Genomic DNA, 22,252 nt, shown 5'->3' with positions numbered 1-22,252 from the left:
ATTCCACATCAAAATAGAGATATTAGGTGGTACATATGGATGGGTTAGCCCCCCTTATCAAATTTTCTGGTCAAAAATCATTCAGGCTAATAGATATTCCTTAGATCCGGTAAGATTAAGTGGTTTTAATTCTAGATCTCACATAATTAGAGACTTATTAAGTGATTAATGAGGGGGGCTGGCCCCCCCTTATCAAATGTTCTGGCCAAAAATCATTCAGGCTAATAGATATTCATTAAATCCGGTAAGATCAAGTGGTTTTAACGTTAGATCTCACATCATTTCAGAGATATTCCACATCAAAATAGAGATATTAGGTGGTACATATGGACGGGTTAGCCCCCCCACATGCAATTTTCTGGCCAAAATTCATTAAGGCTAATAGATTTTCGTTAGATCTGGTAAGATCAAGTGATTTTAACGTTAGATCTCACATAATTTCAGAGATATTCCACATCAAAATAGAGATATTAGGTGGTACATATGGATGGGTTAGCCCCCCTTATCAAATTTTCTGACCAAAAATCATTCAGGCTAATAGATATTCATTAGATCCGGTAAGATCAAGTGGTTTTAACGTTAGATCTCACATAATTTCAGATATATTCCACATTTAAATAGAGATATTAGGTGGTACATAAGGATGGGTTGACCCCCCCCTTATCAAATTTTCTGGTCAAAAATCATTCAGGCTAATCGATATTCGTTAGATCCGGTAAGATCAAGTGGTTTTAACGTTAGATCTCACATCATTTCAGAGATATTTCACACCAAAATAGAGATATTAGGTGGTACATATGGACGGGTTAGCCCCCCCTTATCAAATTTTTTGGCCAAAAATCATTCAGGCTAATACATATTCGTTAGATCTGGTAAGATCAAGTGGTTTTAACATTAGATCGCACATCATTTCAGAGATATTTCACATCAAAATAGAGATATTTGGTGGTACATATGGACAGGTTAGCCCCCCCCCACATGCAATTTTCTGGCCAAAAATCATTCAGGCTAATAGATTTTCATTAGATCTGGTAAGATCAAGTGGTTTTAACGTTAGATCTCACATCATTTCAGAGATATTCCACATCAAAATAGAGATATTAGGTGGTACATATGGACGGGTTAGCCCCCCCACATGCAATTTTCTGGCCAAAAATCATTAAGGCTAATAGATTTTCATTAGAGCTGGTAAGATCAAGTGATTTTAACGTTAGATCTCACATAATTTCAGAGATATTACACATAAAAATAGAGATATTAGGTGGTACATATGGAAGAGTTAGCTCCCCCTTATCAAATTTTCTGGTCAAAAATCATTCAGGCTAATAGATATTCCTTAGATCCGGTAAGATCAAGTGGTTTTAACGTTAGAGCTCACATAATTTCAGAGATATTTCACATCAAAATAGAGATATTAGGTGGTACATATGGACGGGTTAGCCCCCCCCTTATCAAATTCTCTGGTAAAAAAATCATTCAGGCTAATAGATATTCATTAGATCCGGTAAGATCAAGTGGTTTTAACATTAGATCTTACATCATTTCAGAGATATCCCACATCAAAATAGAGATATTAGGTGGTACATATGGACGGGTTAGCCTCCCCACATGCAATTTTCTGGCCAAAAATCATTCAAGCTAATAGATTTTCGTTAGATCCTGTAAGATCAAGTGGTTTTAACGTTAGATCTCACATCATTTCAGAGATATTCCACATCAAAATAGAGATATTAGGTGGTACATAAGGATGGGTTGACCCCCCTTATCAAATTTTCTGGCCAAAAATCATTCAGGCTAATAGATATTCATTAGATCCGGTAAGATCAAGTGGTTTTAACGTTAGATCTCACATCATTTCAGAGATATTCCACATCAAAATAGAGATATTAGGTGGTACATATGGACGGGTTAGCCCCCCCACATGCAATTTTCTGGCCAAAATTCAATAAGGCTAATAGATTTTCGTTAGATCTGGTAAGATCAAGTGATTTTAACGTTAGATCTCACATAATTTCAGAGATATTCCACATCAGAATAGAGATATTAGGTGGTACATATGGACGGGTTAGCCCCCCCTTATCAAATTTTCTGGTCAAAAATCATTCAGGCTAATAGATATTCGTTAGATCCGGTAAGATCAAGTGGTTTTAACGTTAGATCTCACATAATTTCAGAGATATTCCACATCAAAATAGAGATATTAGGTGGTACATATGGATGGGTTAGCCCTCCCTTATCAAATTTTCTGGCCAAAAATCATTCAGGCTAATAGTTATTCGTTAGATCTGGTAAGATCAAGTGGTTTTAACATTAGATCTCACATCATTTCAGAGATATTCCACATCAAAAATAGAGATATTAGGTGGTACATATGGACGGTTAGCCCCCCTTATCTAATTTTCTGCCAAAAATCATTCAGGCTAATAGATATTCGTTAGATCCGGTAAGATCAAGTGGTTTTAACTTTAGATCTCACATCATTTCAGAGATATTCCACATCAAAATAGAGATATTAGGTGGTACATATGGAAGGGTTAGCCCACCCCCCCCCCATGCAATTTTCTGGCCAAAAATCATTCAGGCTAACAGGTTTTCGTTAGATCTGGTAAGATCAAGTGGTTTTAACGTTAGATCTTACATCATTTCAGAGATATTCCACATCAAAATAGAAATATTAGGTGGTACATAAGGACGGGTTAGCCCCCCTTATCAAATTTTCTGGCCAAAAACCATTCAGGCTAATAGATATTCATTAGATCCGGTAAGATCAAGTGGTTTTAACATTAGATACCACATAATTTCAGAGATATTCTACATAAAAATAGAGATATTAGATGGTACATAAGGACGGGATGGTCCCCCCACATGCAATTTTCTGGCCAAAAATCATTCCGGCTAATAGATATTCCTTAGATCCGGTAAGATTGAGTGGTTTTAACGTCAGAGATATTAGGTGGTGGTACATAAGGATGAGATTGCATTAGATCTCACACAGAAGAAGCAATATTAACAGTTATTTGCTGGGGGGGGGCTAACCCGTCATCAGCCCCCCTTATCAAAAAAATTGACCAGTTAGCTATTTTGGAAGCTATTTGTTAGATAAGGTAAGATCAAGTGGTTTTAACGTTGGATCTCACATAATTAGAGACTTATTAAGTGATTAATGAGGGGGGCTGGCCCCCTCTTATCAAATTTTCTGGCCAAAAAAATCACCCTGGCTAATTGATATTCATTAGATCCAGTAAGATCAAGTGATTTTAATGTTTGATTATCCATAATTACAGGGATGTTATGGATATTTGGTAGCGATGCACGGATATCCATACTAGTGTCTATATGGGAGCCGATAATGAGCATTTTCACATGTACCAGTGAGAAGTGCCATTGAGCATACCGAGGTATGCTGAAATTATGTGGGACATTAATGGACAGGTGTGTCCTAGCCCAGTGAAGCCTGAAGCACAATGCCAGAAGCCAGAGGGAATCTTCGGAGGGCTGTGGTGAAGGAGCCAACCAGGTGCCCATCTACGGTAGCTGGCTCAAAACCAATGACACGAAGAGACAGCAGCGAAAGTCCAAACCCTTGCAGAGGGCCCCCCGTTGCTGCCTCCAAGCAACCCAGTGCCCCGTTTCCTTTGACACATGCTGCCTGGTGTCGGAGAGTCAATGCACACCAGACTCCCAGAACTTAGTGCAGACATACGCCCGATCAGAAACTCCGCAGAGAGGAGCGCGGATACAAACCACCGAACAGGCCAGGGCCCCCACTTCCTCCATGCTCCCTGATAAGCTGCTGGAACCTTCTCCTGTTGTTCCCATCCAAGTAAAGGGAGTCTACACCAAGGCCCTTCTGGATACTGGAGCTTAAGTGACTCTTCTCTACAGAGACTTCTATGACAGGCACCTCAAGCACCTGCCTTTGCAGAAGTTGGAAGAGCTGCAGATATGGGGCATTGTGACTCAGAACTTCCCCTATGATCAGGGCCGGACTTACAATTGGGCTGGACTGGGCTCAAGCCCATGGAACCCGTCCAATAGGGGGCCCCGCGGGCAGTGTCGGATCTACAGCAAACACCCGCCCGCTAGCCAGCCCTTTTCGTGGGTACCGCTGCTTATTTCACGGCGACCGATCAGGCTTGTGTTTACTTCCACTTCCTGATAGCGTTGGAACGCACCATAGGGCGGACGTGATGTCATCAGCCAGAAATGATGGCCGCGTTGCCTCCCATGTCTTGCATAATTTCCGGCTGATTACATCACGTCCGCCCTATGGTGCGTTCCACCGCTAACAGGAAGTGAGAGTACACAAGCCCGATCGGTCGCCATGAAATAAGCAGCGGTGCCGGCGAAACTGGCTTGCTAGCGGGAGGGAGTTTGCCGACCCCCTGAATGTTAGAAATCATGGGGCCCCCGTACATCCTACCTGACGGGGCCCATCTTCGACCCGGTGGCAAGTGACACCTTGCATCCGCTGACAAGTGACACCTTGCATCCGCTGACAAGTGACACCCTGCATCTGCTGACAAGTGACACCCTGCATCCGCTGACAAGTGACACCGTGCACCTGCTGACAAGTGCCGTGGCAAGTGACAATCCGCAATGTGTGGCAAGTGACAATCCGCATCTGAAGGCAGGTGACGTTGGCAAGTGACACGCTCAGGCTCCGACTGATTCTGCTAATGGTGAGTTGAACTATTTTATTTTATATAACAATGTAATTATAGAAATATTGCACTTCAATCATCTTTTTTGCGATACTGACAATTGCGCAGTTGTGTGATGCTGTACCCAAACACTCGGCTACTCTCGGCTCCGCTCGGGACTGCGAAAGGACCAGAAAACCGCCGAGAGGACCCGAGAGCCGCCGAGATACGGAGGACTCTGTATTTCGGCTGTGCCTTTTTCAAACTTCAAGACTGCAATGACAAGGCTGCAAATGACACTGGGGCAAGGCTGCAAATGACAAGGCTACACTGACAAGGCTGCAATGACACTGGACAAGGCTGCAGATGGATGCTGTGCAAGGCTGCATTAATGGGCATTTAAATGTAAGTTTTTTCCTTAAACTTCCCTCCTAAAAGTGTTTTTCCTTAAAATTACCTCCTAAACTTGGGGTGCGTGTTATACGCCGGCGCGTGTTATACGTGGATAAATACGGTAATTTATAGAAGGTAGGGCCTGAAAGTGACTCAAGCCCAGGGGCCCCCACCACCCTAAGTCCTGCCCTGCCTATGATGGCTATCTACCGGTCAAGCTGACCTTCGATCCCACCATGGCTTGGAAAGCTGAGACTTTTGAAACTCAGGCAGTGGTCTGTCCTCACCCACCAGGGGCCAGTAAGAGTTCTCTCATCATAGGGACCAATACTGATCTTGTCAGAAGGCTGTTGACACCTCTTGTTCTGGAGCCAGGCACTTCAACTACATGTGTGCACCCCATGCTGAGACAAGCCTACCAGCACCTGGTACAAAAACAGAAGGGAAAGATCTGGCGCTTGGACCAGTGTGAGAAGGTGTTACAGCCTGGTAAAGTGGCCCATTTACGAGCATCTGTCAAGCTAAATTGGAAGCAACCAGGCCCTTTCATTATCCTTGAATCAGACGGACAGGAAGAAGACATGGGAGTGGAGATAATTCCCGAGGTGGTTTCAACTATAGGGTTGCAAAGAAGTCACGGGAAGATCTTGGTTAGTGTCCACAACATAACACCCTTGCCAGTGAAGATGCCAGCTCAGATGTTGCTGGGACAAGTGAATCTGGCCACCCCAGTGCCTCAGTCTAATTTGGTGGGGGGAGCAAAGGATGGGATCTCTGTGGAGGAACTCTATCCGAAGAATACTCCCCTTTTGCCTGAATGGAAAGAAAGGGCCAAGACTCAGCTCCTGAGATGGCAGGCTGCATTCTCCAAGAGTGAATTTGATGTGGGGTGTGCAAAAAGTGCCCAATACCGGATCCATCTCTTCGAGTGCATAAGCCGTTCAGGGAACGATTTTGATGGATTCGTTTAGGGGACTTGGAGGATCTTCATAAACAACTGGCAGAGTTGAAGAGGGCAGGTATCATCCGAGAGTACCAGAGTCTATATTCTTCCCCAATAGTGGTGGTAAGGAAGAAGAATGGGTCACTGAGGCTGGGTATTGACTACCGGACGCTAAACCGAAGGACGTATTTCCCAACCAATATACCACCCCAAGGATAGAAGATGCCTTGCAGAGCCTGTCAGGAGCGAAGTGGTTCAGCATGCTGGATTTGAAGAGTGGGTATTACCAAATCCCCATGCACCCTGAGGATCAGGAGAAGACCATTTTCATTACCCCGGAGGGGATCTTTGGATTTGACCGTATGCATCAAGGCCTTTCTGGTGCCTCAGCCACCTTCCAAAGGCTAATGGAGAAGACTGTGGGTGACATGAAACTGAGCGAGGTGTTGGTGTACTTAAACGACATCATCGTTTTCAGCAAGACCCTGGAAGAGCACGAAGAGCGTCTGCAGAAGGTCCTGAAGAGACTCCATGATGAGGAGGTTGAAGCTGTCTCTAGAAAAGTGCCAGTTTTATCAACCCTCGGTCAACTACCTTGGTCACATTGTGTCTGCTGATGAAGTGGCCACCGACCTCCAGAAGCTGGAATCTGTCACCTTCTGGTCGAGGCCTACCAACGTGACTGTGATTAGGTCATTTCTGGGATTCTGCTCTTATTACAGAAGATTTATCAAGGGATTCGCTAAGACGCTGACCCTGATCTGGCAAAGCCTGTCAGACCAGCTGGAGGGCCCAGAAAACCCAGAGAGTCCATTCAGGAACAATGGACTCCGAAGTGTGAAGAGGTTTTAGGCAGCTGAAGTAAAGCCTAACAACCGCTCCAGTCGTGGCCTATGCAGATCCAACCAAGCCATACAAGCTACACTTTGACGCCATTTGAGATGGGTTAGGTGGGGTGCTATATCAAGAGCATGACTGCCATCTACGGCCTGTTGCCTACGTGAGTTGGAACTTGGCCTCCACCGAGAAGAACTATCCCATGCACAAACTTGAGTTCCTGGCCTTGAAGTGAGTAGTGGGGGATAAGCTGAAGGATTACCTGTATGGAGCAGAGTTCGTGATCAAGACAGACAACAATGCTCTCACCTACATCCTCACTACCACCAAGTTGGACACCACGGGTCACAGATGGTTGGCTGCTCTATCAGGGTTTATTTTCAAACAATAAAACCCAAATTTAAACCCTGCGCTTGCTCAATGTTTAGCAGCTAACACAACAAACAGATTATTTGCTCAAAACAACAGGTGTATCAAAGTGTAGCGCTATTGAGTCAAATTACATAACCTTAATAAACCGTGAAAGTTATACATATAACAAAATACAGTGAAAAATGTATATAGTGAAATAACAAAGTCTCTAATGTTCTCCAAAAGTCACTTATGTATAGTGATCATTCGCAGTCCATACTGAAATGGGACGATCCTGTTCACCTTGTGAATGGCCAATGTGGTAGATGGAAAACAATTTGTGATAATACCACCACCAGAGTAAATTGCAGGCTTACCAGAAAATATGGACCCAAAAGATCATACGTTCTATGAGTCAGATGTGCTTGTATTGCCACCAGCAATGGAAGAAGAGCCTTAGAGATCCACAGTGATGGAAATCTGGAGTCATCGAGGCTTTAGCAATAAGGGGTTGCATCCAGGAAAATTAGCCCGTGAAAGATAAAAAAAGGGGCCACATAGCTTAATTCTGTAAGCATGAGAAAATGTATTAATAAAAAGTATAACCACCCTCATGGAGAAAACCCCTTATTGCTAAAGCCTCGATGACTCCAGATTTCCATCACTGTGGATCTCTAAGGCTCTTCTTCCATTGCTGGTGGCATCCCCGACTTGGGTGACATTGCAATAACATCTGGGGACACCAGCGGCTGACACTCCAACCTCTTCAGGCCTGGATCTTACTCCAGGTTGATGTTCTGCTCCTTGACATAAGGCTCCTACCCTTCAGGTGTCAGCTGGGCCTATTCTTCTGAAGGGTCTCTGGAACAATGGGGCCTTCTTGACAAAGCATCCGCGTCTTGTTTCCCGACCCCGTCGATACTTCAGGCTGAAAATAAACCCTGGTGTATCAAAGTATAGCGCTACTGTGTCAAATTAAATAACCTTAATAAACTGTGAAAGTTATACATCTAACAAAATACAGTGAAAAATGTATATAGTGAAATAACAAAGTCTCTAATGATCTGGAAATGTCACTCAGTATGCCCAGGCATTTTCCATGAGGGACCAACAAGCATCCATGGTGGCCAAGATCTTCGCAGAGAAATTCTTTGTGCACTATGGTCTGTCCCTACCAGCATGTCTTTGGAGTGTGGGAGGAAACCGGAGGAAACCCACGCAGGCACAGGGAGAACATGCAAACTCCAGGCAGGTAGTGTCGTGGTTGGGATTCGAACCAGCGACCCTTCTTACTGCTAGGTGAAAGTGCTATCCGCTACACCACTGTGCTGCCCATAAATGATGTGAGATCTAACGTTAAAACCACTTGATCTTACCGGAACTAATGACTATTAGACTGAATGATTTTTGGCCAGAAAATTTGATAAGGGGGGGGCCTACCCGTCCTTATGTACCACCCAATATCTCTATTTTGATGTGGAATATCTCTGAAATGATGTGAGATCTAATGTTAAAACCACTTGATCTTACCGAATCTAACGAATATCTTTTAGCCTGAACGATTTTTGGCCAGAAAATTTGATAAGGGGGGGCCAGCTTCCCTCATTAATCACTTAATAAGTCTCTAATTATGTGAGATCTAAGGTTAAAACCACTTGATCTTACTGGATCTAATGAATATCTATTTGCCTGAATGATTTTTGGCCAGAAAATTTGATAAGGGGGGGCTAACCCATCCATATGTACCACCTAATATCTCTTTCTTGATGTGGAATATCTCTGAAATGATGTGAGATCTAACGTTAAAACCACTTGATCTTACCAGATCTAACGAATATCTATTAGCCTGAATGATTTTTGGCCAGAAAATTTGATAAGGGGGGGCTAACCGTCCATATGTACCACCTAATATCGCTATTTTGATGTGGAATATCTCTGAAATGATGTGAGATCTAACGTTAAAACCACTTGATCTTACTGGATCTAATGAATATCTATTAGCCTGAATGATTTTTGGCCAGAAAATTTGATAAGGGGGGGCTATCCCATCCATATGTACCACCTAATATCTCTATTTTGATGTGGTATATCTCGGAAATGATGTGAGATCTAATGTTAAAACCACTTGATCTTACCAGATCTAACGAATATCTATTAGCCGGAATGATTTTTGGCCAGAAAATTTGATAAGGGGGGGCCAGCCTTCCTCATTAATCACTTAATAAGTCTCTAACTATGTGAGATCTACCGTTAAAACCACTTGATCTTACCGGATCTAACAAATAGCTTCCAAAATAGCTAACTGTTTGGTCAATTTTTTTAAAAGGGGGGGCTGATGACGGGTTAGCCCCCCAGCAAATAACTGTTAATATTGCTTCTTGTGTGTGAGATCTAACACAAGCAACGATTGATCTAACCTGATCTAACAAACTACATAAGATTTTTTCAAAAATTTTGATATGGGGAGCTAACCCGGCAGAGGTTTTATATATATATATATATATATATATATATATATATATATATATATATATATATATATATATATATATATATATATTTCTATTCTGTTCTATTGTTTTTCTATTATTTTCTATTCTATTCTAATCTTTTCTATTTGAATTCAAAATCATTCTATACGAAATTTGAATGTTGGAAGATGTTATATATATATTTATTATATTTTTTCTATTTTGTTCTATTGTTTTTCTATGCTATTATTCTCTATTATTTTCTATTTTATTCTAACATTTTCTATTTGAATGCAAATTCGTTCTATACGAAATTCGAATTTCGGAAAATGGTAGTATAGAAATGGAATGAAATTGAATTCTAATAGAAAAGACTAGAATAGAAAAAACAATAGAACAGAAAAAATATATAATATATATATTGGAATATATATATATATAAAACCATCTTCCGAAATTGAAATTTGGTACAGAATGAATTTGAATTTGAATAGAAAAGATTAGAATAGAATAGAAAATAATAGACAAGAATAGCATATAAAAACAATAGAACAGAATAGAAAAAAATATTATATATATATATATATATATATATATATATATATATATATATTATATTTTATTTTGTTCTATTGTTTTTCTAGTCTATAATTTTCTATTATTTTCTATTCTAATCTTTTCTATTCAAATACGAATTCATTCTATACGAAATTCGAACTTCAGAAGCCATGTTCCGGAATTCGAATTTCGTTCAGAATGAATTCGAATTTGAATAGAAAAGACTTATAGAATAGAAAATAATAGAAAAGAAAAGCATAGAAAAACAATAGAACAGAATAATAAAAAAAAAAAAAAAAAAAAATGATCGAATTCGAAAAAAATAGAAAATGATTTTCTAAAAAATACAAAAAAAAGGATATAAAATAATAAAGCAATAGAATATATATATGGGTCTGACCATTTCCGCATTCAACATCACCCCTTTTTATCTTTATAAATTTCACATATTTCAAATCCATAGATCGAGTTATATCCCTTAAAAGAATGAGGCATCTTCCTCTTTTTTAGATTCTGACCACGATTCAAGTGGTTGTTTTCTCCTCTCTACCGCTGAGATCTCAGAACGAGGCATGGTTTTTGTATTCTATATATTGCGATGACTCAGAGCGTCGCCCGTTCCCCAGATGACGCCATTTGTGGATGAAACGTACGTCGGGAGGTTGACGTTCTGACGTCATCGCAATCCTGTTGTGAACAGGCGCTCGCTATGCCGGCCGGCGAATTGCCTTTTTTATCCTGTTTGATGTAAGTTTTCTACCTTTTTAAAATAAAATGTCCTATCAGATTTACACTATGACCATGTTTCCTTTGTCTACATGCCCTTGAGCTCGAGTGTTTGGATTTCCTGTTGCACTTCCGCAGCTACGCTGCACACAGACAAGTCATACTGCCAGCTGGACATCCCTGGTTTGGTCTGCACACAAGCTTTTACTGCTTGCTTTTTGGTAAGCGCAAAATCTATGTGGTGAAGGATCACTGTGAGTGGTGTGTCAATGTAATCTTCACAATCAAGTTCTCTTTGCGCAATATTGAGGGGCTTTCCTTTGGGACTTTTCTCATTTTCACTTGAGGTCTCTGTTTTTCTCCAGTCAAGATCACATGCATAAACTGATTCACAATTTTATTTACAATGGTTATCACTGATCCTTTATGATATTATTAGATTATTGCATGTTTTTGGATTTATTTGGTGTTGTGTTTTCATAAGAAGAAATTTTCAGATTTATTATTTTATGATATGTATGATTTATTTATGTACATTCCCATTCAATCTATGGTATAGCGCAGTTTTTTCTTTACATTTGGTATTTTTGGTGTGCATCTCACAGTTAAACTGCTGCTCTTTGGGGGGTTTTATTTGTATAGTGGTAGCGCGGTATTTTTTCCATTTTCCATAAACATTATTATTATTCACTTTACATGTGTTTTGGTTTCGTCTTTGCAGTCCACACAGTCTGGTCACACCTGTTCATGACACTCCCATCCCCACACTCTTAGAACACACGGAGGGAACACACAATTAACCTCTTGATCGCCCCCTAGTGTTAACCCCTTCCCTGTCAGTGACATTTAAACAGTAATCAGTGCCTTTTTATAGCACTGATCGCTGTATAATTGTCAATGGTCCCAAAAAAGTGTCCGACCTATCCGTCGCAATGTCGCAGTACCACTAAAAATCGCAGATCACCGCCATTATTAGTAAAAAAAATAATAATAATAAAAATGCCATAAAAATGCCATGAATCTTTCCCATAGTTTGTAGATGCTATAACTTTTGCGCAAACCAATCAATATACGCTTATTGTGAAAATATGTAGAAGAATATATATTGGCCTAAACTGATGAAGAAATCTGATTTTTTTTAAAAAAATTTGGGGGATATTTATTATAGCAAATAAGTAAAAAATATTGTTGTTTTTTTCAAAATTGTCGCTATTTTTTTGTTTATAGCGCAAAAAATAAAAACCGCAGAGGTGATCAAATACCACCAAAAGAAAGCTCTATTTGTGGGAAAAAAAGGACGCAAATTTTGTTTGGGTACAGTATTCCATGACCGCGCAATTGTCAGTTAAAGCGACGCAGTGCCAAATTGTAAAAAGTGCTCTGGTCAGGAAGGGGGTAAAATCTTCCGGGGCTGAAGTGGTTAAAATGTAAACTCAATAAACTCTTTCAAAAAGTCTTTTGACTCTTGGATGATTTAAATCAGAAAGGTATGTAGTGCTCCCCCCATGAGGGATGCTTGCTGAATATGTACCCCACTGGTTGCCCCGACCATGCAAGTCCTCTGTCCTCTGACACCCTGGGTTCAGACATTTTCAATGATAATCAAAGATTTAAAGACACACACAATTTTTTGACCCTTGAGGAAGTTTCACAGTAGCAAGAAAACAGTAGTAGCAATGATATAAAACAGTGACAAAGAAGCAATACTGATTGTAGAATATAAAGATTTTTTAAGCAACACTATATTCAGCTGAAACTTATGTGAACAGGCAGGAGGAGGGTAGAGGGGTGACCGCTCTTGTGTCAAACCACTTCCTTCTATGCCTCAACACCACAGGCCACTGTGCCCATCAAATGCAGCCACTGTGCCCATAATATGCAGCTTCAACATGCCAATCATATGCAGCCTCACTGTGCCAATCATATGCAGCCACACTGTGCCAATCATATGCAGCCACACTGTGCCAATCATATGCGGCCTAACTGTGTCAATCATATGCAGCCTCACTATGCCAATCATATGCGGCCTTACTGTGCCAATCATATGCAGCCTCACTGGGTCAATCATATGCGGCCTCACTGTGTCAATCATATGCAGCCTCACTGGGTCAATCATATGCAGCCTCACTGTGTCAATCATATGCGGCCTCACTATGCCCATCATATGTAGCCTCACTATGCCCATCATATGTAGCCTCACTATGCCCATCATATGCGGCCTCACTGTGCCCGTAACATGCAGCCTCACTATGCCCATCATATGCGCCCTCAGTGTGACCGTAATATGCAGCCTCACCGTGCCCATAATATGCGGCCTCAGCCGTGCCAATCATATGCAGCCTCACTGTGCCAATCATATGCAGCCTCACTGTGTCAATCATATGCGGCCTCACTGTGTCAATCATATGCGGCCTCACTGTGTCAATCATATGCGGCCTCACTATGCCCATCATATGTGGCCCCACTATGCCCATCATGTGCGGCCTCACTGTACCCGTAATGAGCGGCCTTACTATGCCCATCATATGCGACCTCACTGTGACCGTAATATGCAGCCTCACCTGTGCCAATCATATGCAGCCTTACCGTGCCCATAATATGCAGCCTCACTGTGCCCTTAATATGCAGCAGCCTGTACAGTATGGAGGGACAGATGATGCATACCTGTAGTCAGTGATGATAGAGGAAGGTATCTAGTATATACAGGAAGGAAGGTGGGTGTATACAGCTTTATTTCCACCCTCCATCCTCCTTCCTGTATATAGAGACCTTCCTCCATCATCACTGACTGCAGGTATACATCATCTGTCCTGTATACAGCTATATACATAGTAACAGGACAGGTGATGTATATCTGCAGTCACAGTGATGATGGAGGAAGGTCTGGTCTCCATATACAGTCAGGAAGGAAGATGTGGGTGTATATAGCTGTATACAGTTGTTTGACTACAGGACCGTAAAGGATCACTAGCTCTATTTCTCTCTCAGTCTCTCTGCTGCTCCTCATACCCAAACCCAGTCTGCACTGGCTGCTCTGGTGGGGAGAGAAGTGGGGAAGTGATTATGTATTGTAATGTATACATGGTACGCCTATGCAGAGCTGTATGGGAAAATCATCAACAACAATTCAATAATATTCATCAAGCCATGTCCAGCTGAGGCCCATGGGCAGCACTGAGAAGGGCGGTAGGTGCTGCTAGCTAAGTTAGCTTACCGTCCGTTCTGTTAGGCCGTGCTGTCCGAATGGTGGGGAGCCTGGAAGTGACAGTCCCGCGATAAGACCTGCCTACCGTCCTCTGGACCCCCCAAATTAGGTGCAACAGGGTGGAATGAATGGATGTAGAGTGGGACTGGGAGTATAAATAGGATGCATGTCCTGCCCCCTGTTTACACTCCAAAAACCTCCCAATTAAGCTTTTCAGCTGCAATCACCTGATTTCAGCTGATTGGGTTGTGTCAGTGTCTGGTGACCAAACGCTCTTAAAGGGACACTTTTTTTTCATGTCCAGCTTGGGGGCCGCCACTGATAAAACTATTAACTCTTAAATACATAAACCCGCTAAGTCAGTCCTGGGTGTAGGCACTTGTACTTATGTTACCAACTGAACAGTCCCTTAGTGGGGAGGAGGATATGTTGTAGTCAATCAGAGAAGAAAGAAGCCTTTGATCTTTAGCTAGTTATTTAATGGAATACTTGAAATATCCTGGTTATTGGGAGAAGGTGAAGTAGCCTGGCGACACCTAAACTGGCAATGTGTAGCAAAGGGTATTTATGGTGTCCTGTAAAAAAAAAGGAGCACTGCTGCTGTTCCACAAAGAATCGATGTAGCACCATGTCTTAAAGGTTTAAGCAAAGGAACAAACAGTGATGTCTGCATGCAGTGTCTGTGTGGCCGGCTCCTGGGATAGACCCTTAGTGTGTCCGAATCCTATGGGGGGTGCCTTCAGCTGGTAGTGCCCCCATAGGATTCGGACACACTAAGGGTCTATCCCAGGAGCCAGCCAGGGTGAGACCTGGTTGGATATTTATCCACCCGGCATGCAGCCAATTGAATATAGGTTTAAATGAATACTTATCCCACTCTGGCTCATTTAACAAACCCGGATAATGGTAACCCATTATGTACATAATCTATATAGGCTCTGGGTCTGGTATTAATGAATAAACACGTTATTGAACCTTGGGGGTCATAGGTGCTGCCTGAACACAAAGTCATTCCACCGGAATCCACACACCTGTAAAACACTTGCAACTCTCAAACCCCTGATGAAGATATCAAAATACCGGAAACGCATCGGGGTACATTAACCCCAGGATATCACATTCAATATCATATCTGTATTATTCCTGTTCTGGTCTAGTATCAATTTTGTATGGAATGCACTTTCTTTTTTATGTTATAGACGTCTTTACGTCCGTTTTTAAGTACATTAATAAAATATACATCTTTTATCTCAAGAGTTGGTGGTCTATTAAAGTCCCAATCCAAGGGGGTTACATTATTTTCTGCTATTCTCATCAAGAGGGCACCAATTTGATTCTTCCCAAGGGACCCAATTTTTTTTTAATGATTTTACTCTTAACTATTAAAGTGGAACTTTAGTCAGAAAATTAAGTCCTGTAGGCTGGCCCCTTTTGCAGGTATAGCTATGTAAAACATAAAAAAAGTATCTATACTGTTTAAAATCTAATAATACACTGTCTCACCCTGTTCTGCACATGCTCAGTTGCTCTCCATTTTTAGGCATTTTTAGGCACTGCTGAGTTTGTAGAGGCCGATTTGCTGACAGCAAAGTGGAGTTAAACCCTCCTATCCTTTACAACCAATGAAGCTGCTCCTGTTTGATCTGCAACTGCCATGGTGCTGCACAATGTGATCAGTTAGGACACCAGCCATTTGATGGTTTGACAGTTTGTTGAGGACACTGGTAAATTGATGGGTTTAGTTGCTCTTTATGATTTACAGCCTGGGCGCTGGGCTTCAGCAAATTGACAGCCTCCATCAAGAACAAACAGGAACACTGCTGGAGGAAATTTACAGCACACACTAGATTTGGTAGCATAGTTATTAATGTAGAATGTATGTTCCTTGCTAAAGAACATTATTTTTTATCAAGTTGTTATGAGTAAAGTTCTGCTTTAATAATAAAACACAAACTTATGTATCCATGTTCAGCTTGCCTTCTGAATCTATTCAGTCCATTGTTGAGAGTTGTTCCTGCCAATCTTTCATATGAGCAACACATGACCTGGGAGTTTTTTTACATTGCAATTATTTTGCTTTATATAAATAAACAACTGATATTTATTTTTTGCATAGTGTATTGTATTGCTCAAGTGTATTTTTTACATTCACAATTCACAACACCAAAATTGCCACAAGATGGCACTAAGGTATTAAAGAAGAAGGAAGTGTGACTACAACTAGAAACTTACACAATTCTAAAGTGATTGTAAACTATAACAATACTATAACAAAACATTTTTCTAAGGCTAGGCAAGCTGCAATATTATAAGTTTTGTTCTTGTCTTTAGATACACAAGGATTTCCTTTTAAAATAACAAGTTAGAAACAAGCAATGTTTTTAGCTTACACCAAAGAGTCGGGATATAAAATAATAATGTTATGTTTCTCCATAAATTAAGCAACATCTACAAACTAGTTCATAAATCAAATGTAAGGTGAGGCTATTGCATTATCAAACATTTAAATAATTTATTTCTATTTTGCCAAGGTATCAATAATAATATGATTTATTTTGTGAGATACAGTTCTGTGCAGTTAGGATTGTGACCCTGAGAACACAAGAAAACAACTACAGGTTCGTACATTAGAGGCAATTTGGCCCACATAAATTGTAAAAAATATATCTTTTTTCATGCATAACAGTATAAAAAATTGCAAGAGCAAGATACAGAGACATAAAAATTAAAAACATGCCATCACATATGCACAGAATATAGGCCTCAATGGCCAAATATTATTTTTTACACCATGTCAGGTGAGTGAGCCCCTGTGCGTCAACGCATTTCACTGGTTCGCTTCATCATGACACACGGAGGGGTGATGTAAGTAAACAACAGTTCTCACTTATCTAGATGTGAACACGCATGCATGCAAAAGAACTCCCTGGGCAGGCACTGGATCAACAGGATAAGCCTAATGGTCTGAACCCCACGTATTTTAGTATAAACATAGAATTAGCAATCCAAAGTTTGTTGTATATGGGAGAAATCTTCCACCACTTATTTCAATGGCATATGCATTATAGCTACATAAATCTATTTATGCATGCTTTTGGAAGAATGGGAATATAAGCACTATGGTAGGCAGCCCAACATCACTTCAAAAATTAATGACCAAAAGAGGGACATATGCCCCTATAAACCAACCACGGCCAGTAGACCTTGCCAGATGGGTAATCCCGGAAGATTGTGTCCCTGAATGACAAAGTACTCAAGGGTGATGCATTAGCCCTAATCATTTGTGAGCCGCATCATGTCTAATACACAGGTATTATTCTATTCTCATACCCAGATGAAAAATGTGAAAGAGGACCCTTAGACAAAATGTGAACACAAAACAATCTAAAACAATCGCATAAAACAACATATATCTCCAGTGAGCGAATCAAAAGCACTTGTTTATGTAGCGCCACCCCCGTGAGGGCCGCTGGAAGATGACTGACCCTAAAGGTTACCCTGACCTTGCAAGCCTCCAGATACCTCTAACACCCTGGGTTTGGACATATTTCAAAGTGCAATTACACAGACACCAGACTGCAGCAAAGTAAACAAGTATTTTATTTAACATTCTTGAAGCAGATAAGAACAAGAATGACTTAGGCAGATATCTTTCAATATTAAACTTTTACTCTTGGTAAATATGCAAAAGGTATGCAATGCAAAGAAAATCACAATAAGTCAAACATTTGTAACCAGTAGGTCCTAAAAGAACCTTTGACCCCCAGGTATAAAAGGGAAGAGAATGACCTTTTGTGTGAGACTGCTCCCTTCAAATCTTGATGTCACGGGCTCAACAGGTTTGTGGCACAATTATAAAACAACAAGTTACAAGAAATGCAACTCATAATCCCTGAGTAGAGTTCCCCTTAATGTCTGCAGATAGTGTGCACAGAGTCCTTTAAGTGGTGGTGGGGGGGAGAGGAGAGTGGAGGAGTCCTTGTGATGTAGATGTTCAGTGTCTTCAGCTAGCTCAACATGGGCCAAGAAGGCTTGCTGTGCAGGAGTTATGTCAAAGCTTCCCTCCTGATGACTGGTGACATGAGGGCTGGTGGGTTTAATGATCAGAATGCTGCAGGAGATGTGGAAGAAGCACAGATCTACAAAATAAATAATGCAGAGACAGTGACATCCTTGCACTGAAGCTTCTCAGGTACAGCAGGGAAGCAGGGACATCCTTGCACTGAAGCTTCTCAGATACAGCTACCTCTTCAGAAAGCAGAAAAGGGAGCAATACCAAATCTCACAAACATATCAGTCTGAAGTAACAGTACCTTAGGTTTTCTCGCCTTGCTGATATACAGTATCTAAGTATTTCAAAAACTGCTGATGATGTCCATCCTTTTATGACTACAGTGTACCCATCTTCTGATAGCTACTTCGAGCAGGATAATGCACCATGTCACAAAGCTCAAACTATCACAAACTGGTTTCTTGAACATGACAATGAGTTCACTGTACTCCAATGGCCTCCACAGTCACCAGATCTCAATCCAAGAGAGCACCTTTGGGATATGGAGGAACAGGAGATTCACATCATGGATGTGCAGCCGACAAATCTGCAGCAACTGCGTGATGCTATCATGTCAAAATAGACCAAAATCTCTGAGGAATGTTTCCAACACCTTGTTGAATCTATGCCATGAAGAATTAAGGCAGTTCTGAAGACAAAAGGGGGTCCAACCCTGTATTAGCAAGGTGTACCTAATAAAGTGGTTGGTGAGTGTAGATCTAAACATGCGATAAGAAGAGCACAGGATTAGTCTATACTTAATATTTTTAATTTTTTTTTTCAAAGCTCTTTCTTCATATGATGAACTGCTACACTTCACAAAAATGACAGGCGGTAGACTAAAAAAAAAAGTACATCTCTTTTAAATATGTTTATTGTTTTGATTTGTTGTAAGTACCAACAATTTTAATTTAGTTGACTTCGAGCATATTCTGTGGTTGAGATAAAATAGGAGATTCTGCTAAGAACTCTAAATGAAAATCCAATATTCTGTTCAAAAATATTTATTTATTATTTTAACTAACATTTATATTCAGTTAAATGAATGATATAAGTTAAACCTGAGATCTGGTAAGAATACAACAAATAATAAAAATGTAATTTTCCTATTGGTCTGTTGCTGAAATTAAGAACGCTACCGATGTCTATAGTCAGGAATAAAATACAGTGCGTCATCCATGGTTGAAATGTCAACAAATAATCAGAGCTCAGAATTGATTAGACAAACTAATCCTGGGGCATCAAACAACATAGATAATGCAAACAATTCTCATGTTTGTTTCAGTGTCAAGGACAACATAAAAGTACATAGATTTTGTTTCAATCAATGCTTCTAAAATCTGGGGTAATGCGGGTTTTGTTGAGCGAGTGTATATATTTACTAATCAGAACTTTTGGAATGTGTGTTTCTAGGGATTATTTTGTCCTATACACTATTGTGATTACATTATACACACTTTTTTGCTTTATTATTGTTTGATACATTTAAATGATGTGAACATGTCCTTTCTGTGGCTGTGTATCAGGTTATGCTCACTGGCTCCAGTGGGCCAATTGTAAATTGTTTTGGTCAATGCCTATTTATTTAGTTACATAACTTTTACTTTGTAGTTAGGTTAAAAAACATACATATGTCCAACATGTTTAAGCAAAAAAAAAAAAAAATCCCAGAACCTTAAACCTACGGTAGACTAATAGAGAAAGTGCAAATTCTCACAAAATTATTTTATTTGTTCCAAATAGAAAAAAGAAAACCCCATCCCTGATCCCAAAGAAAACTGAATAAACCCCTACATTACCATTCCACATTGTTATCTCTTATAAATAATAATAGTCATCATTACTATGTGCTTTAAGAAATCAATGCAACCATTTTGAAGCAATCATCTGAGTCAAATTTTTTGCGGCACACTTCTCCACATTATTTGTTGTAAATGAATATAACTGTAAATTAAAAAAAACTTCTATATGTGGAGGATAAACTCATTTTTCTCCAGTTGCAAAGCATACCCTCATGTCTTTTTATGCCCCGTACACACACGATTGGATTTTCCGACAACAAATGTTGGATGTGAGCTTGTTGGCTGAAAGTCCGACCGTGTGTATGCTCCATCGAACATTTGTTGTCGGACTTTCTGCCAACAAATGTTGGCTAACAGGTTCTCAAATTTTCCGCCAACAAAACTTTGTTGTAGGAATTTCTGATCATGTGTACACAAGTCCGACGCACAAAAGTTCACGCATGCTCGGAATCAAGCAGAAGGAGCTGCACTGGCTATTGAACTTCCTTTTTCTGGGCTCGTCGTATGTCTTGTACGTCACCACGTTCCCACGTTCGTAATTGTTGCCAACCATTTGTGTGACTGTGTGTATACAAGACAAGTTGGAGCCAACAACCTTCGAACAAAAACTTCCACTTTGTTGTCGGAAAGTCTGATCGTGTGTACGGGGCATTAGACTACCTTGAAGTGAAAACTTACTACTGAATGTTGTATATGGGCTATGTACTGTATAGTATATATTTGTGAGAGGTGATCAAAATTTCCCTTGATTGTCTTTTCTCAAAGGTGAATTGAGTTCAACTAATCATTCCTAATAGTTACAGTCCTCAAGCTTCCTATAAATATTGTTCCCTTTTTTTGCACACTTTCTAGTTCAGTGATACACTTTTTTGTTATAGTACCCAAAATCTCTATGCATATTCAAATATAAGGTTTAAAGAGTAAATGAACCCAAAAGTGATATTTTAGTTATAGATAAGAATTTGGGGGTTTAATTATGCCCTGTCTTTTTATTTTCTTTGCAAGATTTCACTGAAAAATGAAAAATCTACCAAATAAATGAAAACTTCAGGTTTGGGTGGACTGAGTCTTTAATGGTTTGTATAAGAAAAAGTTTATCTCTCGCTCTCTTTCTGTTTCTTTTACACCTGTGAATACAGAAAATATCCTGATAACTTTAAAAGCTGCACCTGGTGTGACATTCTGGTATTAAGTCTGTAGCCTACAAAGGCACTCAGATCCTTCTCCAGCCATCTCCACTCATCATTGATGAGTGCTATTTTTTTACCCTAACAGTACTTCCACACAGTACAGATGTATATAGAAAAAAGGAAAAAAAAATGCTCTAGACTTATAAATAAGGGAACAAAGGCAGCAACTCAAATGTGGGATACACACAAATTAGATAGATAAATTAGAGGAGAGCTGCGCCCATAACATTAGGTAAATGAGTGATGAGAATAGTCCATAAGTTAAATTCTTGAATAACACCACAGTGACTCCACGCATTATGAAAGAGTGCCCGACCACCGTAAAAAATGCCTGCTTACCAGATAGTAAGCAGAAGAAAGCAATTGGCTGGAACCCAGCCACGGTCTCCCTGGATCGTGGCCGTATTTGAGATGCACTCCGGGTAGGCTCAGAAAAAGAGAGAGACTGACCATAGCGTGATACAGTATAACCATTTATTAAGAAAAAAGAGGTAGTATTGCACTTACATGTACAGGGATAAAATTCGCATAAAAACAAATTCCAGCCGGCAAACACAGGAGCCCTTCCTCCTCACAGACAGCACGGTGACGTCAGTGCGTGCCCTCCCAGATGCGTTTCGTCATAGGTGACGTTTTCAATGGGGATCCATGTACAGATGTATATACATTAGATATTCCTGGCAGAAAGATGCAAGAAAAGGCTATGAAACACTTACGTGTATTTGCACATATTTGTGCTTATATGTACATGCCTGTAGCCTTTTTAAACTAAATGCATAACTTCACATTTATCCATATTGATCCTCTGGGAGTTGTCAAATCAACCAATGTGTCTATGTCACCTTGTTACTAGAGCACAGTTGAATCACAAGCAGGGTTCAGTTACAGTCGACGGAAGGCACCAAATCATAGGAAAATCAAGTTCAGAAAGAAGAAGTGATTGGCAACAGGTAAGCAGCAAGATATGATAGGTAAAATTTTGGTCAGAAGTTCAAGCTGAGGTTGGTAATGGGGATGGGCAGCAACCACAGGCAGACAAGGATAGTAATCCAAGTGCAGGTCAGGGAAAAGCTGGGTCAGCA

Source organism: Aquarana catesbeiana, linkage group LG04 (assembly GCF_042186555.1).
Source record: "Aquarana catesbeiana isolate 2022-GZ linkage group LG04, ASM4218655v1, whole genome shotgun sequence".
NCBI classification, from domain to species: Eukaryota; Metazoa; Chordata; class Amphibia; order Anura; family Ranidae; genus Aquarana; species Aquarana catesbeiana.
The sequence above is the reverse complement of the archived record's forward strand: the minus strand, read 5'-3'. Positions refer to the sequence as shown.